Here is a 17,541-nt window from a genome sequence, read left to right as displayed (position 1 = left end):
AACTGTCTGAAATTTGTTCCATGTATAGGCAGCTTAAAGTGAATGTAAATCCTCACATATACCCAGTGAAGTGAACAGCCCCAGATGATAAACAGAGATGAAACAAATCTCCCTACATACATTTCACATGTATATCTGCTGTCTTCAGCTTGCTATATTCTTTAGAATTCTTACATCGGGTTAGAGTTTTCACTTACTCATTCTGCAGTAGGAGTGGATTCTTGGCATACACTAGGATTCAGCTGATTGGAGGAAAGGCACCCCCCCCCCACACACACACACACACACAGATATAGGCAGAACAACAAAGATACTTTCAGAGCTGTGCTGTGACAGGACAAGCTCTCTGCTTATCTGTATAGCAACCTCCGATGAGACACTTTTTCAGGCTGCTTTTATCTCCCGTCTTGGAGAACTTGTCAGAAGTTATTATGCTGTTAACAGAAGAACGAAACAACAGAAACACACAGGACTTAAAGCTTTGGAGAGAGATAAGAAAACACTACAGATATGTATGTGCTTAGGTCAAATTTCATGAATCGGGTTTACATCCACTTATATAATTTAGACTTCTATGTGTACCTGGGAAAGCAGCCACATTTCTTATTACTTGTGCAGGTTCTGCTTCCTAAAATGTAGTTATCTCAGTGGTTGTGCCTTGCTGTTAGGACTTCTCAATATAAATACCGTATTTATCGGCATATAACACGCACTTTTTTCCCCTGAAAATCAGGGGAAAATCGTGGGTGCGTGTTATAGGACGATCCCCGCCGATTTCTGTGTCATCGGAGCGATCGCGGCAATTGCCGCGGTCGCCGCCGACATACACAGCCGTGGGCAGATTTAAATATGGCGCCAAGACTGCAGGGAGCCGAGATACACATACCTGAGTGTTCTCGGCTTTTTTCGGCGCCGCCGTCGCGCCCAGTCCCGCCCCTGGACCTGTGTTATGTCCATCATAGGGCGGGACTGGGCGTGACTGTGAGCGGCGCCGAAAAAAGCCGAGAACACTCAGGTATGTGTATCTCGGCTCCCTGCAGTCTCGGCGCCATATTTAAAAAAAAAAATTCAAAGCATTTATTAAAACTCAATTGAAACTTTGGGGTCAATTCACGGAGCTTTACCGCATGCGGTAAGGTTTTCTTATTACTAATTTGCATAAATTATTGCATTCGGTCCAACTTATTTAAAAAAAAAAACTATTTTGAGGTAAACAACGAAAAAAAAAAGTTTGTCGGTAGATATCACAAAAAATGGTGTGGTAATCTGTTAAGTCCAACTCACAAACAAAACAGGAACTAAGAAAAGGTACCATATTTAACACCACCCGTTTGGTGGCGGTAACCAGTGCGGTACCAGAAAGAGGGGACTATTCAAACCCTCAGAAAGGGGCATTACACCCACTGAGAGCCTCAACCCAGAGAAGACCCACAGAAAGGGGGCTAATTCCACCCACCGACACCCACAGGAAGGTGTGCAATACTACCCTCAAAGAGGAGTCTAATTCCACCCCCAGAAAGTTGACCCTATTCCACCAGCAGTGGACACACAAATATGTGGCATTATACAGCCTAGTTTTTTTTGTTGTGATTTTTTAATTAATCAGGCATAACTTGCAGTGCAAATTAAATGCAAACATCGGCTGAAATTTAGCATCAAGGACATTTTTTTTTAAAGTAAACATTGTTTACAAAAGTGCAACAATATAGTATGTCAACCATGATGATTACTCCAGCTAGAAGTGACCTTTTGAAGTGGCTACTGTAATACTTTTGGTTATATACACCATTACAACAAGTTAAAATTGCATAGGAATATGAAAAACAAATAAAAATGTTCCAAAAAAATGATAAAAAAAGAAAATCAAGTTTTCTTTAGTTTCCACAATATAAACATAGGCAGCAGCACAGAACTGGACCAAAAACATTCTAGTAAAGAGTAACTCTAGTAAGCCATACATTTACAAAATTTTTTTTTTTAATGAATATATGGCATGATGGATTTAGTAAAGGAGCGCAACACAGCTTAACAGCTATTTTCAGGCAACAGATCCACATGAAAAAGGCACTGTAATGCCTCAAAATACAGATTACTGTAAAAAAAAAAGTTAGAGTAAAAAAATTTTTTTTGCAAAAGAAAAATAAACATGTTATACCGTAAAATGTTATAAAGAAATGACCTTCAACAATCCTTAAAGGGTTTGTTTGTGCTTTTTCACCTTAATGCATCCAGGTGAAAAAAAACCTGGCAGTGACCGGCCCCCCAGCACCCCCGTTTAACCTGAGCCCTGGAACTTGACCCACGGGGATGCGCTGTCTTTCTGCCCGGGGTTCTCTGCTCTTGATTGGATAGATTGATAGCAGCGCAGCCATTGTCTCCCGCTGCTGTCGATCAAATCCAATGACGCGGGCGCCAGGGGGTCGGGCCGAGTTCTGCATTCGGCCTCTGTGACAGACTCACCTGGGATAGAGGCTTGTGGAGGGGCCTGAATGTGAGCCTCTTGCCTACAGATTATGGGCCCTGGCATTTGGGGTACCCTTGAGGTGTTGTTACTTTGGCTTCGGGTCCTTGTCCCCCAGGACACACAGACTCTGGGGACCCTGTATTTGCCATAGTAGCAATAGTGACTGAGTTATACTGTTGGGACTCATACTGTGAGAAGATGCTAATGTCATCAACTCCACTCACCTGTCTGATGTCAGCTATAATGTGTTTAATGTAAATGAGTTTAGTCTCACAGGTTCTAAGGGTATTTAACTCATTGTTGTTTGTTCTAATTAACCCTGTGTTGATGTTTATGGTAATGTGTGTTGAATAGTCAATGAGCTAGGAGACGTAGTCACTTAGTCACGTAGTCTGGGTAAATGATTTAGTAAACTAGCTCATGTTAATTAGGTTACAGTTGTATTGTTAGAGGAGGTTCCAATGGCATATAAAGTCTTGTAATTTTGATTCTAAATAAAGTTAGTCCATGTTAGCAACAAGCAAGTGTTGCCTTGCTTTGTGCTCAGAGAGGTTGGAATATCTGATATCTGTATCCAGACTACAAGGAAGTGGTATACTGACGGAAGCACTCAAGCGTTCCGTGACAGCCTCTATGGACGCCGAATGCTGGACTCAGGAACTCACCCACATGTAACCCCCCCTGGAGCGCGCTTTTCCTAGGGGGTTATCTGATGTGGGGAGGAGCCGCAAAAGCCGCCGAGGGACCCCAGAAGACCAGGTTCAGGGCCACTCTGTGCAAAACGAGCTGCACAATGGAGGTAAGTATAACATGTTTGTTATTAAAAAAAAACAAAACAAACCCTTACAATCACTTTAACCACCACCACATGCGATAAATTACCGCATGAGAAAATGCAGTAGTTACCGCAGAATCAAAAAAATGCCTCAATTGTTATTTAACGCTAATTCTTAGTGAATTAAACTTTCACAACTGATTTACCGCATGCAATATTTTACTGCATTTTATTGTGTATCTTAGTGAATTGACCCCTTTGTCTTTTATTACCGTAATGCAGGCAGGCTACATAAACGTCTATTTTTTTTTTTTGACTGTACTATTGTGTCACAGAGTTCCTTGTGCTGGCAGCATTCTGGAAATCTGATCCGTTACTCAACATAGAGTGTACAGGTCTCGGTCTCCAGCAATCCCTCCTGCCACCTGCACAGTGCGCAGGGAGTGAGCTGTTGATTGGAGCATCGTGCAGGGGGTGTTTTCAGACCGTTGGGGACCTGGATGCTGCATTTTGCGTTGAGCAGCAGTCAGGTTTCACAGGGCATTTTAATCCTAGCTGCAGCACAATAAAATAAAAATTAAAAATAAAAGATGCCCACTATTGCATTACAGTATTAAAACATATACTGATATACAAAAAAAAAAAAAAAACAAGAGAGAGAAAACAATTCCCTGACTAAACAACCAGTACAAAACAATGAAATGCTTTTGCCCCAGAATTCATAAAAAACAAAGTATCGACATTCTGATGCAATGTTTAATTGTAATTGCACTAACTTTGCAAGAAATCGATAAAACAGAGCACAATCAGTAAAGGAGGTCCTTGACAGGTCCACTCAATGATCTACTCTGTTGACAACCCGCACCATCCATCAGCCACTCATGGCAAACTCGGTGGTTACACGTCAATCACTTAATGCCAACAAATTTCTCACCTTACACTGGTTTTTTATGCTATTTTCTTCCTAAATTCCATGTAAGCTTAAACATATTTATGACCAACAATATGTTAAAAACCTCATATACACATCACTGTGGAATGGATGGCAAACTGGGCCTACAGAAGATTAAAGTGCTTTAAATGTATTTGACATGTGCAGAACGAAAACATTTGTTTGTTTTTCAATTCGTTATTTACATAAATTTGTTTAGTTAAATTCATTTAATTCATTTTCAGAATTTGTTTTGTTTATTCGAATAGATAAATATTTTTCTAATTTCATTTGAATTTAAATAGAATTCCATTTGAATTACATTTGAATCAAATTCCATTTGAAATCGAATTTGTTCTATTCGAATTTTGGAAGATAGTTATAGTCTTTCTATTCTATTTTTTATTATCTATTCCATTCTTTTCTTTCCTAGTATATTCTTTTCTATTCTATTCAAATTCAATTTATTCTATTTGAAAGTTGAATTTCAGAAACCGGTTATATTGTTACATTCTTTCTATTCTATTCTTTTCTATTGTTCTATTGCATTTTTTTATATTCTATTTCCTATTCTATTCAAATTCATTCTTTTCGAAATGCGAGTTTCAGAAGTTTTCTTTCTATTTTATTCTATTCTTTTCTATCCCTTTTTTTTCCATTCTATTTTTTTTATTTTTTTATTTTGTATTCTGTTGGGTTTTACTCTATTATATTCTATTCCTTTATTTCCTATTCTATTTTACTCTCTTCGGAAATTCGAATTTGATTCAAAATCTATTCAAATTTGAATTTTGATACAAGGAATTATGGGCTATATTGGTATCTCATCCCTATTTTATACTAGAAAATAGGTAGAAAACAACTGAACCTACTATAACGGTACCAGATAACCAGCAGTTTATATAGTATTGTCTTTTTTACAAACATTTAAATCTATACATATTACTCATAAAACCACAAAAACATTGGTTCAATACAGATATTATAGTCCAGTCGGATACTATAATATTGACTCTATTGTTACTGTGTCAAGAGGTCGACGTGTTTCACAAAAATTGCTTCTTCAGGACCTCAGTGTCAAAATCGAAGTGGCATGCGTCTAAGGTGAGCTAGTAGATAAAGAGGTGGATGGTGCTATGCAGACACATTTCTGAGACTGGTAAAAGGAAAGCTTACAAAAGGAGGAGACACATTTCTGATATTGAGATTAAGTTACTATATAGCCTCTGATACAAGTCTGCTTGTGCTGTCCTCCATAAATATGCACATATTGGAGATTTTAATCCCTGAGATATGAGTACAGACGGTGGTTCTTATGCTGATCATCATTTAGGTCATGCTGTCTTTTATGGAACTGAATATCTTGATACTTGCAGTTATCACTTAGTCTGGGCCTTGGACCTCATGCGTTAATGATTAAATATTTAGACTATGTAGTAATCTTCCTGTATGACTTAACGGCATCACATACTAAATCACTTCCAAAAGACATATGGCACACCATTCTTTCCACTTTACTGGTTCACCTTAGACACATGCCACCTCGATTTTGTGGTTAAGACATTGAGGTCCTGAAGAAGCAATTTTTGCGAAATGCGTCGACCTCTTGACACAGTAGCAATAGAGTCAATATTATAGTTTTCGATTGTCTATAGCAGGGGTCAGCAACCCGCAGGCCGCACCCGGTCTGCCACCACTAAATCTCCAGCCCGTCAGTGCCCATGATTAATTCACGGGCATCCGGCCAGCGGACAAGTGATTGGATGTTTCATCCATTTATCTGCAAAAGTGTCTGTTATATGATAAAACTGCAGCTATATTAAGAGCGCCACTTGGTGCTCAGATTACTCGCCGCCTCTCTCCTCCTCCCCTCCTGACTAACGTCATTCTCTGCCCGGCCTGCTGAATTGTCAGATGAGGAGGAGAGGCAGCGAGTAATCTGAGCGCCGATCGGCGCTCTTAATAAGGTAATATAGCTGCAATTTTATCAAATAACAGACACTTTTGCAGATAACAGAATGAAAACACAGTGACTAATAGTAGGAATATTCAGGGCCATCTTTAGTATTGTTTGGACCCCGTCCACAGCCACCACTGTACCCCCCCCGTTCAAAGCCACCACTGTATCCCCCGTCCACAGCTACCTCTGTACCCCTAGTAGACAGCTACCTCTGTACCCCCCTGTCCACAGCCACCTCTGTACCCCCCTGTCCACAGCCACCTCTGTACCCCCCTGTCCACAGCCACCTCTGTAACCCCCAGTCCACAGCCACCTCTGTAACCCCCAGTCCACAGCCACCTCTGTAACCCCCAGTCCACAGCCACCTCTGTACCCCCCAGTCCAAAGCCACCACTGTACCCCCCCATCCATAGCCACCACTGTACTCCAGTCCACAGCCACCACTGTACCCCCCCTCCAAAGCCACCACTGTACCCCCCCTTGTCCACAGTCACCTTTGTACCCCTAGTAGACAGCCACCTCTGTACCCCCCAGTACACAGCCACCACTGTACCCCCCCGTCCATAGCCACCACTGTACCCCCCCATCCATAGCCACCACTGTACTCCCCCAGGCCACAGCCACCACTGTACTCCCCCAGTCCACAGCCACCACTGTACCCCCCCAGTCCACAAGCACCACTGTACCCCAGTCCATAGCCACCACTGTACCCCCCCATCCACAGCCACCTCTGTAACCCCCCAACTTCATTTATTAGCAGGTGAATGCAGTCCTCCATGCATTCACATACATTGAATCCAGCCCTTAAGTGAAAAAAGGTTGCTGACCCCTGGCCTATGATATCTGTATTGAACCAATGTTTTTTGTGGTTTTATGAATATGTTATCTTTGATTTACATTTTTGTAATAAAGACAATACTATATAAACTGCTGGTTATCGTCCTTTCTGGTACCGTTATAGTCCGTTCAGCTGTTCTCTCCAAATTTTCGAATTTTGTCCGAAATTTTAATTCATTATTTCAGATTCGTTTAAATTCATTACTATTGTAATTTGGATACATCCGAATTTCCGAATAAAGAAAAATGTTTCCAACTTGCAATTGGGAATGAAACGAACCGCACATGTCTAGTATTTATATAGGGCTGAAAATTTTCACTGTGCCCCTGCCCTTATGGAGCTTAGAATGCAAAGAAGCAAACTGACCACGCTGGGATGAATGTGCTTCCATCCCTGACATGGTCAGTTTGAAAAGCAGGGAGACTGGCAGGATCAATAGTAGTTTCATGAAAATGAATTCAAAGAGAATAACATACTTGTACATGGTAACAAGGACAGATATTAGAAATATTAAATGTTGGGGTAACAACACTTTAAGTTTAAATCAGCTAAATACATCCCAAGTGCATCAAAACAAAGGTGTTCAGTGCTTTAGGGCCCATGCATACAGGCTCACAATACACTGTGTTTTGATCCATAATGCATATTTTTAATGAATCTCAATAAGGTTCTATGTTATACTATGGTACTTATAAAGAATATTACAACACAAACATACATGTTCTTATATTAATGTGCTGTTCAAAAAAACCTCTGTATTTTCGAACAGCACTTTTGTTATAAGATCATATTTATTTTAGCACTGTAAGGGTCCATTCACACAGGCGGTCCGCCCGGCGGACTCCGCTTGGCTCAGCGGGGGATCGCTCCGCTGATCCCTACTGAGCAGGCAGATGACAGGTCTGCCTCCGCTCACTGTGCACTGTTCACTGTGATGTCATAGTCATCTGACATCAGCCGCTCCATAGAGTATGGAGGGTCCGATCAGGTCCGGCTAAAAAACTGACAGGCAGACCTGATCGGAAAGCCCATGTGAAAGGGGCCTTATATTCTTTATAAGTATCAAACAGAGTATCAGCAGGTCTTTTAACCACTTGCCGACCACCGCATACAGTACTGTATATACGTCAGCACAATGGCAGCGGTGGGCAAATTGGGCGTACCTGTATGTCCCCTTTAATTTGCGGGGCTAGTGGGCGCCCGCGCGCCGAGTACAGCGTGACCGTGACTGCGGGTCCCTCAGACTCTGTCTGCCGGTGTCCCACGATCGTGCCACGGGGAGGCAGAACGGGGAGATGTAAACAAGGCATTTCCCTGTTCTGCCTAGTGACATGACAGGGAGCTATTGCTCCCTGTCCTTGGTGTCAGTGGTAGCCCATCCCCCCACAGTTAGAATCAATCCCTAGGACACACTTAACCCCTTGATTGCCCCCTAGTGTTTAACCCCTTCTGTGCCAGTGTCATTTACACAGTAATCAGTGCATTTTTATAGCACTGATCGCTGTATAAATGACAATGGTCCCAAAATAGTGTCAAAAGTGTCCGCCATAATGTCGCAGTCATGATAAAAATCACAGATCACTGCCATTACTAATAAAAAAAGAAAAATAATTATAAAAATGCCATAAATCTATCCCCTATTCTGTAGACGCTGTAACTTTTGCGCAAACCAATCAATATACGCTTATTTTTTTTTTCTTACCAAAAATATGTAGAAGAATACATATCTGCCTAAACTGAGGAAAAAAATTGTTTTTTTTTATATATTTTTTGGGGATATTCATTATAGCAAAAGTAAAAAATATTGCTTTTTTTTTCGAAATTGTCGCTCTTTTTTTGTTTAGAGCACAAAAAATAAAAACCACAGAGGTGATCAAATACCACCAAAAGCAAGCCCTATTTGTGGGAAAAAAAGGACGTCAATTTTGTTTTGGTGCAACTTCGCACGGCCGCACAATTGTCAGTTAAAGCGACGCAGTGCCGAATCGCAAAAAGTGCTCTGGTCGAAAGGGGGTAAAATCTTCCGGGGCTGAAGCGGTTAATACAGCAGCTGAATTTTGTTACTTGGCGCAGACATAGTAGTTGAATGTTATGGGCCCATGCACACAACTGTCGCTCCGTAATAGGCTTTAAAAAAAATAGAAACATCTGCATCTATGGTTGTTTGTATGGACTGTATTGAATGTTGTATACAGATAAACAAATGTGCTAATGTTTACGTGTTTTACAGCATTTAGCATAAATGTACTCCTATTGGTTCTGGATAACCAGGATGTTAGGTGGCAGGGTCTGTCTGCATCCTAGCAACCCAGGACACTAGGGGCAGGAACTTCCTGCTTCTTAGAAGCCTAGGAAGCTAGGCACAGGGACTATCTGCGTCCTAGCAACCTAAGATGCTAGACAAGTACCACCTACGTCTTTGCAACCTAGGATTCTAGGTGGCAGACGTTGCCTTTATCCTAGCCACCTAGTTTGCTAAGTATCAGGAACCAACTACATCTTAGCAACCTAGGTCACTAGGCAGCAGAAACCATCTACTTCCCAGCAATCTAGCAGGGGCCGCCTGTGTCCTAGCGACCAGGAACCCTAGGCATCAGGTCCGCCTGCATTCTGGCAACCTAAGATACTGGGGCAGCATGAGCCTGCCTGCATCCTAGGAAACTAGGTGGCAAGAGCCTCGTGCATGTTGGCAATATATAATACAAGCTGGCAGGAGTTGCCTGCATCCACATTTGAGCTGTATGCATGTAAATGTTAGCATACAGTGTACTTACTGCTAGAAAGAATATATGTAAAACCATACAGCCATCTTAGTGAACCCCTACTGTTTTTTTTTTTTGTAAAGCAGCATTGGCCAATGGACAATACCTTCTCACCTTTTAACACCAGCCAGTGGGCAATAGCCTATTAGCTTTTCTCACCAAACCCTATCACCTTTCAGCACTGGACAGTAGACAAAACCCTGTCACCTTTCAGTTGCTCGTGTGCAATTGAAGGAACATCTTTGACATGTAATGCAAAAATGCAAATTTAGAAGTCGCTCTACAGCTGTGCATTTTGTGCTATGTCTAGTACAAAATTAGGCTTAATGTTTTATAGTATATGAATGACAAATCCTCTTCACTTTGTTGTCTCAAGAGACATATCAAAGCAGTCATTTATATGTTGTAATTCGCTTTGTTAACAATGTTCTGCCAAGAAACATAAATGAGAAAGTAATTTCCTTTGATGTTCCTCAGGTGTGAGAAGAGCTAACTGCTTAGTTTATTCTATTATAATTAAGATTCTTGGCTTGATGTCACAGACAAAAAGATGTATTCGAAATCAATAACTTTGTCTCATAACAAATCCGGGATGTAAATCCATCTTGACCACTTCTGGACCAAGCCTATTTTTGACACTTGTTGCTTACAAGTTAAAATCAGTATTTTTTGCTAGAAAATTACTTAGAACCCCCAAACATTATACAGATCCTAGAGAATAACATGGTGGTCATATGGTGCAATATTTTTGTCTCACGGTATTTGCGCAGTTTTTTTGGAAAAAATACACTTCCATGAATTAAAAAAAAAAAAAAAACAGTAAAGTTAGCCCAATTTTTTTGCATATTTTGAAAGATAATGTTACGCCGAGTAAATAGATTCCTAACATGTTAGCTTTAAAATTGCGCACGCTCGTGGAATGGTGACAAACTACGGTACTTTAAAATCTCCATAGGCCACGTTTACATTTTTTTAACGGTTACCAGTTTAGAGTTAGAGGGGTCTTTTGCTAGAATTATTGTTCTCGCTCTAACAATCACGGCAAAACCTCACATGTGGGATTAGAACACGTTTACATTTGCGGGCACAACTTACGTATGCACTTACATATGCATTAAAAGTTTCTATAATTGCCAACAATAAATTCATATTAATTTAAATTGATTATATTAATTTAAATGTTGAATATAATACAAATATATATATATATATATATATATATATATATATATATATATATATATATATATATATATATAATTTTTTTTTTTTTTAAATTGTCATTTTCAGTTTTCGGCCTAGTGCATCCTTCATTTTCAGTTTCAGCACCAACATTTCCATTTGGTGCACCCCTAGTACAAAGGTAAACTTACCTTTTAAAGCGGATCTTTACAACATCTGAGCACCACAAACCAAGAATGCTATATAATTAATTTGAAATATTCAAAGCAAACACCCCCATCCATCCATGTCTCCGTGCTTTATTTTGTTGAGATCTCACTTTGAAAAACACCCCCCTAGCATTTCTGGCCATGGCCATCTTGAGTAAGGGCAGATGATTTATGTAGCATTCACTTCCTGGAATCTGCCCTTAGCTCATCCATGCAGGCAGAAAAGTTTACTTAGCTGAGAAAACCCCTCCTCTCTTTCTGAAGACTTCTGGGATGTATGATGTCATTTGCCTAGGCAAGAAACCAGGAAGTACCTGAAGAAATGTAAAAAAAAAAAAGTAAAAAAAAAAAAGTTAATATAATATACCTTCCTATCTATTAACTAATGGTAGCAGCATAAGGATTAAAAATAATCAATGTTGATTGGGAGAGTAAAGTTCCACTTTAAGAATATGTAAATGAATCTGTGCTTTTCCCATGCAGGGCCAATCAACAGGTTCACTTTAATGCCGATTCTGCCAGATGCACATAAATAGCCTTTACTTTACTAGCCACCGCTCTGTTCACCCTCCAGGAATGAAGAGTGAGAATGAGCTGAGAAATTTCAGCTAAATTCATTTTGCTGCAAAATCACCAATTTAGCTGAAGCTGGAACTTCTGAAAAATTTGCTTAAAGTAGCAGGTCATTTTTTTTTCAGTGGTCAAACACATCAGCAGGCGATTAAAGCCTGAAGAGTATGTTCTGCTGGTGGGGCCATCATCATAAGTACCTTGAGGACAGGTACTGATGTGAACGTTTAGTATTTATGTAAAGTGCCACGTAAATTGACAGCGCTATACAAGTACCTATAATAAACAAAATAAATAGAACTTGTTGCCTGGCAACATTAAAGGGCAGCTCCATGCAACCATTTATGCGTATCTTAACTCAAAAATAAAACTGTAATACATTTCAGCTTACCTGTCCTTAGATGTGGTGGCTGCATTCGTTTTCTTTCAAGCTTATTTTGCTTTATTTTCTTCTGTTGATCTTCCCAGTAATACACTTCCTGCCCTATAGTGACAGCGCTTGTTTACTGTACTTTATCGGTGGGGGAGCAACATTGTCCTCATAGGACAGACAAGATGTGTGCTAAGACTATGGAATACCTTCCACTTTTTTTATTTATATAATAGAGGGGTTTTGTAGTCCACAGAGAGAGCTGGGAACAGCAGTCTGCAGAGACGAGGAGTATGGGAAACTCACTAGATTTCTGCCAGGATCAACAGGTAAAGGACTTCCTAGTCCTCTGCCACCCCCCACTCCCACATTTATTCTCATTGATATTTTTTCTTTAGCGATTGTTTGATAAGTTTCCTTTTATTCGAAAATCAGTTTGCCCTGGTACTGCCAATTTATTGCTCTTTTTGTAAGTAACACCCAAAACTTACAGTTTAACTCAAGTTTAATTCTCACTGGCACAAATCATTTCAAAGTGTATCCTATGGCCAGCCCTAGGCTTTAGATACCTGTAAGCTATCTTGGTAACTTATCCAGCTAAGAACTTTAAGGTGATATTAAAGGCTTTTTTCTTTTTTTTTTAATAACAAACATGATAAACTCACCTGCTCTGTGCAGTGGTTTTGCAAAGAGCAGCCCGAATCCTTCTCGGGTCCCCCTCGCCGGCGCTCCAGGCCCCTCCTTCCTGCTAAGTGCCCCAACAGCACGCAACTTGCTGTGTGTTCTCTAAGTGTAAATGCATTTTTACAATCAACCCCCCCCCCCTCCAAAAAAAAAAATCTTAATTTTTCAGTAAGTTTATGCCAAAGGTGTTCTATCGTGTTGAGGTCAGGACTCTGTGCAGGCACAAAAAGGATAAGGAAGGTGGGGAAGTACCCCACCTAAAAAAGATTACTAAGGACCATGCAGCTTAAGATGAGGGCTCTGTGCATGCCATTCAAGTTCCTCCACCCCCAAACTCGCTCATCCATGTCTTTATGTTCCAAATCATTTGGTGGAGGGGGGATTATGGTGCGGGGTTGTCTTTTGGGGGTTGGGCTTGGCCCCTTAGTTCCAGTGAAGAGAAATCTTAGGGCGTCAACTTTGAGAACAGTTTGGGGATGGCCCTTTCCTGTTCCAACATAACTGCGCACCAGTGCACAAAGCAAGGTCCATAAAGACATGAATGAGTGAGTTTGGGGTGGAGGAATTCAACTGGCCTGCACAGAGGCTTGACCTCAACCCGATAGAACACTTTTGGGATGAATCAGAGCGGAGACTGCGAGCGGGGCCTTCTTGTCCAACGTCAGTGCCTGAACTCACAAATGCACAATTCTGGAAGAATGGTCAAACATTCCCATAGACACACTCCTAAATCTTGTGGACAGCCTTCCCAGAAGAGTTGAAGCTGTTATAGCTGCAAAGGGTGGGCCAACTCAATATTGAACCCACCAGACTAAGACAAGAATGCCATTAAAGTTTGTGTGTTCGTGTGTTCGTGTATATATATATATATATATATATATGTGTGTATATATATATATATATATATATATATATATATATATATATAGGTAGGTGTCCCAATACTTTTGGCAATATAGTTTATCAGTAAGTAGTTTTGATTATTGATAGATATGTTGGCACTGGTGTCAACATATCGGCATTTACTGTAAGACATTTTTCTTGCCAAATATTTCCTTTACCACTTCTTCAGACTATCTCTCCCTGTGTGTTGCTTTCTACATTTACTGACACTGACAGCTGAAAGAACTGTCTGAGTTTAAGTGATAGCCTGGATCTGCTTATTTCCCTTGATGGGTAGTTGTCTGTGATCATCAGGTATTTCACGTTACACTTCCACTCTTGTAAGTCACTTGTGTGCGTGAAAAAATGCCACCTTATCAGGCTACTACAGAACCTGGAATATACACTTTAAAGGCTTTTTTTAGCTGTTTGAATTTTGGGAAACCTTTCTTTAAAACATCGACATCAAAATCATTTACCCAAAGTACCTTTGTTATCTAGATTCCGTTAAGGTGTTCATATAGATAAGATCTGGAAACCACATCAGATGCTTCCTAAGGTTTAATAGGGTGGTAAGAGTTTTGTGTTGCTTACAATACTTGCCAAATCAGAGTGTACCTAGATTTACATAATCCTTCACTGGGCTCATTTATTTAGCTAATTGTTATGAATAATATCTTGGTACAGGAGTGGAGAGAAAAGATAAGTTACTTTGGCAACTTTTATTTTCACTATAAACAGGCAGTACAACGTTTTTTAGAAAGCAAGTCTGTACATGATGCTCAGTTTTTATCCATGAATGGAGCTATTTCTGTTCTACTCTCGTATGGGAAACAACCATAAACTGGCTTGTTAATGCTCCAGAACATAATATACAGTACCTTTAAAAATTAAAGCATGCCCTTGAAGGTTTTCATGTTTTATGAACATTGAATCACATCTAGATTCTTGTCAGGTTGCATGGGGATCATAAGTGAAAAGCCTTTTTGAATTCAGTCAAAAAATTGTTTTATTGGTTGGGATCTGAACTCTGACTTGCCCATTTTTTTAGCCACTGTTGTGCAGTTTTGGCTTTATACAAAGGGTGGTTGTATTGTAGGAAGATAAATCTTCCTTTCACTACAGCAGCTTCAATACACTGTTAATGTTGCTGCAGTGTGCCCTCTCTTATGGTGAGGGAGCTGCCTTATCCAGAAGCTCCACCATACTTGGTCCTTCTAAGCTTGCTGTCTCTAGTTTAAAAGCCACTTAGTGTATTATGGTTTAAATAAACTATTTTCCTGGGTGCATTAGTATGATTTTTCGTGAACATCGTATTGGGAGTCACAATCTAAAAAAGACCAGTAAGCCAGCTCTCCTCTAGAAGTGGAGCTCTTTGCTGACTTGTTGGTTGTGGGCTCTTTCTCTCTTCAGTTCTTTCTGGACTCCAAGCCAGGACTGCAGGAGCAAACCTCTTTGGAGTAATGGGGCGTACACACGGTCGGACTTTTCGTCTACAAAAGTCCGACAGCCTGTCCGACAGACTTCCGGCGGACTTTCGGCGGACTTGCAGCAGACTTTCTAACGAACGGACTTGCCTACACACGACCACACAAAAGTCCGACGGATTCGTACGTGATGACGTACACCGGACTAAAATAAGGAAGTTCATAGCCAGTAGCCAATAGCTGCCCTAGCGTGGGTTTTTGTCCGTTGGACTAGCACACAGACGAGCGGATTTCGGGGTCCGTCGTAGTTACGACGTAAAGATTTGAAGCATGTTTCAAATCTAAAGTCCGTCGGATTTGAGGCTGAAAAAGTCTGCTGAAAGTCCGGAGAAGCCCACACACGATCGGATTACCAGCCAGCTTTAGTCCGTCGGCGTCCGTTGGACTTTTGTAGACGAAAAGTCCGGCCGTGTGTACGCCCCATTAGACATGGAATCTTCAACTGCAGTCTTCTTTTACGCGGCACACATTTACTCTGAGGCAAGAGGCCAGACTAAACGCAATCCCAAGTCTTTGCTATCAAATGAGCTAGCCCTTGAAGAGGACAGTTTAAACTCTCACAAAGCAGACAAGATTGTCCCATTTGTCAGCGTTATCCTTTAGGGTATATTTTGGGAAATATTATTCTTCATCCCAACTTCCATTGCATTGGATGAGAGGCAAGGGTTAAGGGAGGTTCACAGACTGCAAGTGCAGACAGATATATTCCCTAGGGCAGTGGTTCTCAGCTCCTGTCCTCAGGGCCCACTAACAGGCCAGGTTTGCAGGATAACTGAAATACATCACAGGTGATATCATTTTCTGCTCAGTGATTGCAGTATTCTAGTCTGCATCTCCCCAAGGTAATACTTAAAATCTGGCCTGTTAGTGGGTCCTGAGGACAGGCTTGAGAACCACTGCCCTAGGGAGAGAATCAACACATAAAGTTTCCACCAGAACATGCTGCCCCCCCTCCAAGCACACACCCACTCATCATGATTGAGTATACCCCTGAAGGGCACAGCGTCCTCCAATGGCAACTCCATGCATACAGCTAAGCTCATGAAGGCCTTGTCGACCAAATAGGTGAATCAGGCTGGAAAACCTTCCTCATAGTTGCTTAAAGTGGTAGGCTTACCTGTAGGTACAGTGAATATCTCCTAAACTTGCACTGTTTAGGAGATATTCAGACTGTATGCGCCAATGACGTCACCAGCACATGCGCTTGAAGGGACCACATACCCATGCCATCCCTTCCGAGCTCCATGCTGTGGCCGTGACTCCTGCATGCGTATGTGGGAGTAACGTCATTGCGGCTGGAGCATTCAAACCCAGAAGGAAGACCGGGTGAAGGTGGAAGCCCTGTCAGCAGTGACAGCCTGCTGCTTGAGAGCTTTGTTTTAAGGTTAGTATTTCATAACATGCTAGTATGCGATGCATACTAGCACATTATGTCATTGTCTTACAGGTTTTTTTTTTGTTTCTTTTTAAGGTGTGGTTTACTACCACTTTAATCTGACATCCTGCAGTGCAGGTAGAAGTGTCCTGGTTGGGGTTTGAACTGAACAACCCAGTGCTGCATGGTAGAAGTGCTGACCACTAAGTAATTCTGATGCTCTGTCCTCCTGTTCAATTTTGTGCCACTCTTCTAGAATGAGCTTCTAGCTTAAAGAGGTTGTAACCTTATAACAAAAAGAGATTCTGTTCCCTTATAGCAGGTTAAACAGCACAGTGATTGTCCTTATATAAATCAAACAATATAATAAATGTTAAAGTTCATTGTGCAGATGTTGTCCATATAGTGTTCTTATAAAAATCAATTGATGGTAAAAAATCATGCCAATCAATTGGGCAAAGTAAATAGCATAAAAAGTGACAAGCATGTAGCCAGTGAACGTCTGAATTAGATTACAAAAGAAAGTCCCAAACACAATATTTCTTCAACAGTGCTGATGTGCAATCGAAAGTGCTGTCGTGCTCCCCCCCCCATGTGATTAGACGCACCAAATCGAATGGACCCCTTAGCAGTACTGCATGTGAGTGAATCAGGCTTAGAGTGGTGAGCAGGGTGATGAGACGCCACTTCAAAAACAAATCTTCCTTTGTATTTCAGACTTATAGGCTTTTTATATATATCTCTGGAAATGATTAATCCTTTGAAATTCTTCTCATACTTTGTATTTAACGCTGCACTTATTTTGATTTTAGTTTGATTATTCACATGTTTAGGAAAATGTGTTTAGTACTAGCAGCTTTAAGTAGATTACATAGCAGCTCACAAGATATCACATATTTTTACAGCACAGTGCTTGTGCTGTCTAATCTGTCCCTCTCTATGTTGTAAAAAACCTGGTTGATCCTGCCTGTTTCTCTGTCCCCCTTAGAGTGCTGCTGATCCACGATTACTGTGGCCAGCTTACGTGCCTCAGTCATCCCGTTGCTCTCCTT

The 17,541-nt window shown here is 40.9% G+C and overlaps 1 protein-coding gene across 1 annotated transcript in view; it reads left to right on the top strand.

Annotated features, from left to right (window-relative positions):
- Window positions 1-17,541, top strand: part of HCN1 (hyperpolarization activated cyclic nucleotide gated potassium channel 1) — a 649,367-nt gene that overhangs the window by 496,127 nt on the left and 135,699 nt on the right. The gene's annotated exons all lie outside the window — the stretch shown is intronic.

The sequence above is a fragment of the Aquarana catesbeiana genome, linkage group LG01, assembly GCF_042186555.1.
Source record: "Aquarana catesbeiana isolate 2022-GZ linkage group LG01, ASM4218655v1, whole genome shotgun sequence".
Lineage (NCBI taxonomy): Eukaryota > Metazoa > Chordata > Amphibia > Anura > Ranidae > Aquarana > Aquarana catesbeiana.
This window is presented reverse-complemented; position numbering and strand designations above follow the sequence as displayed.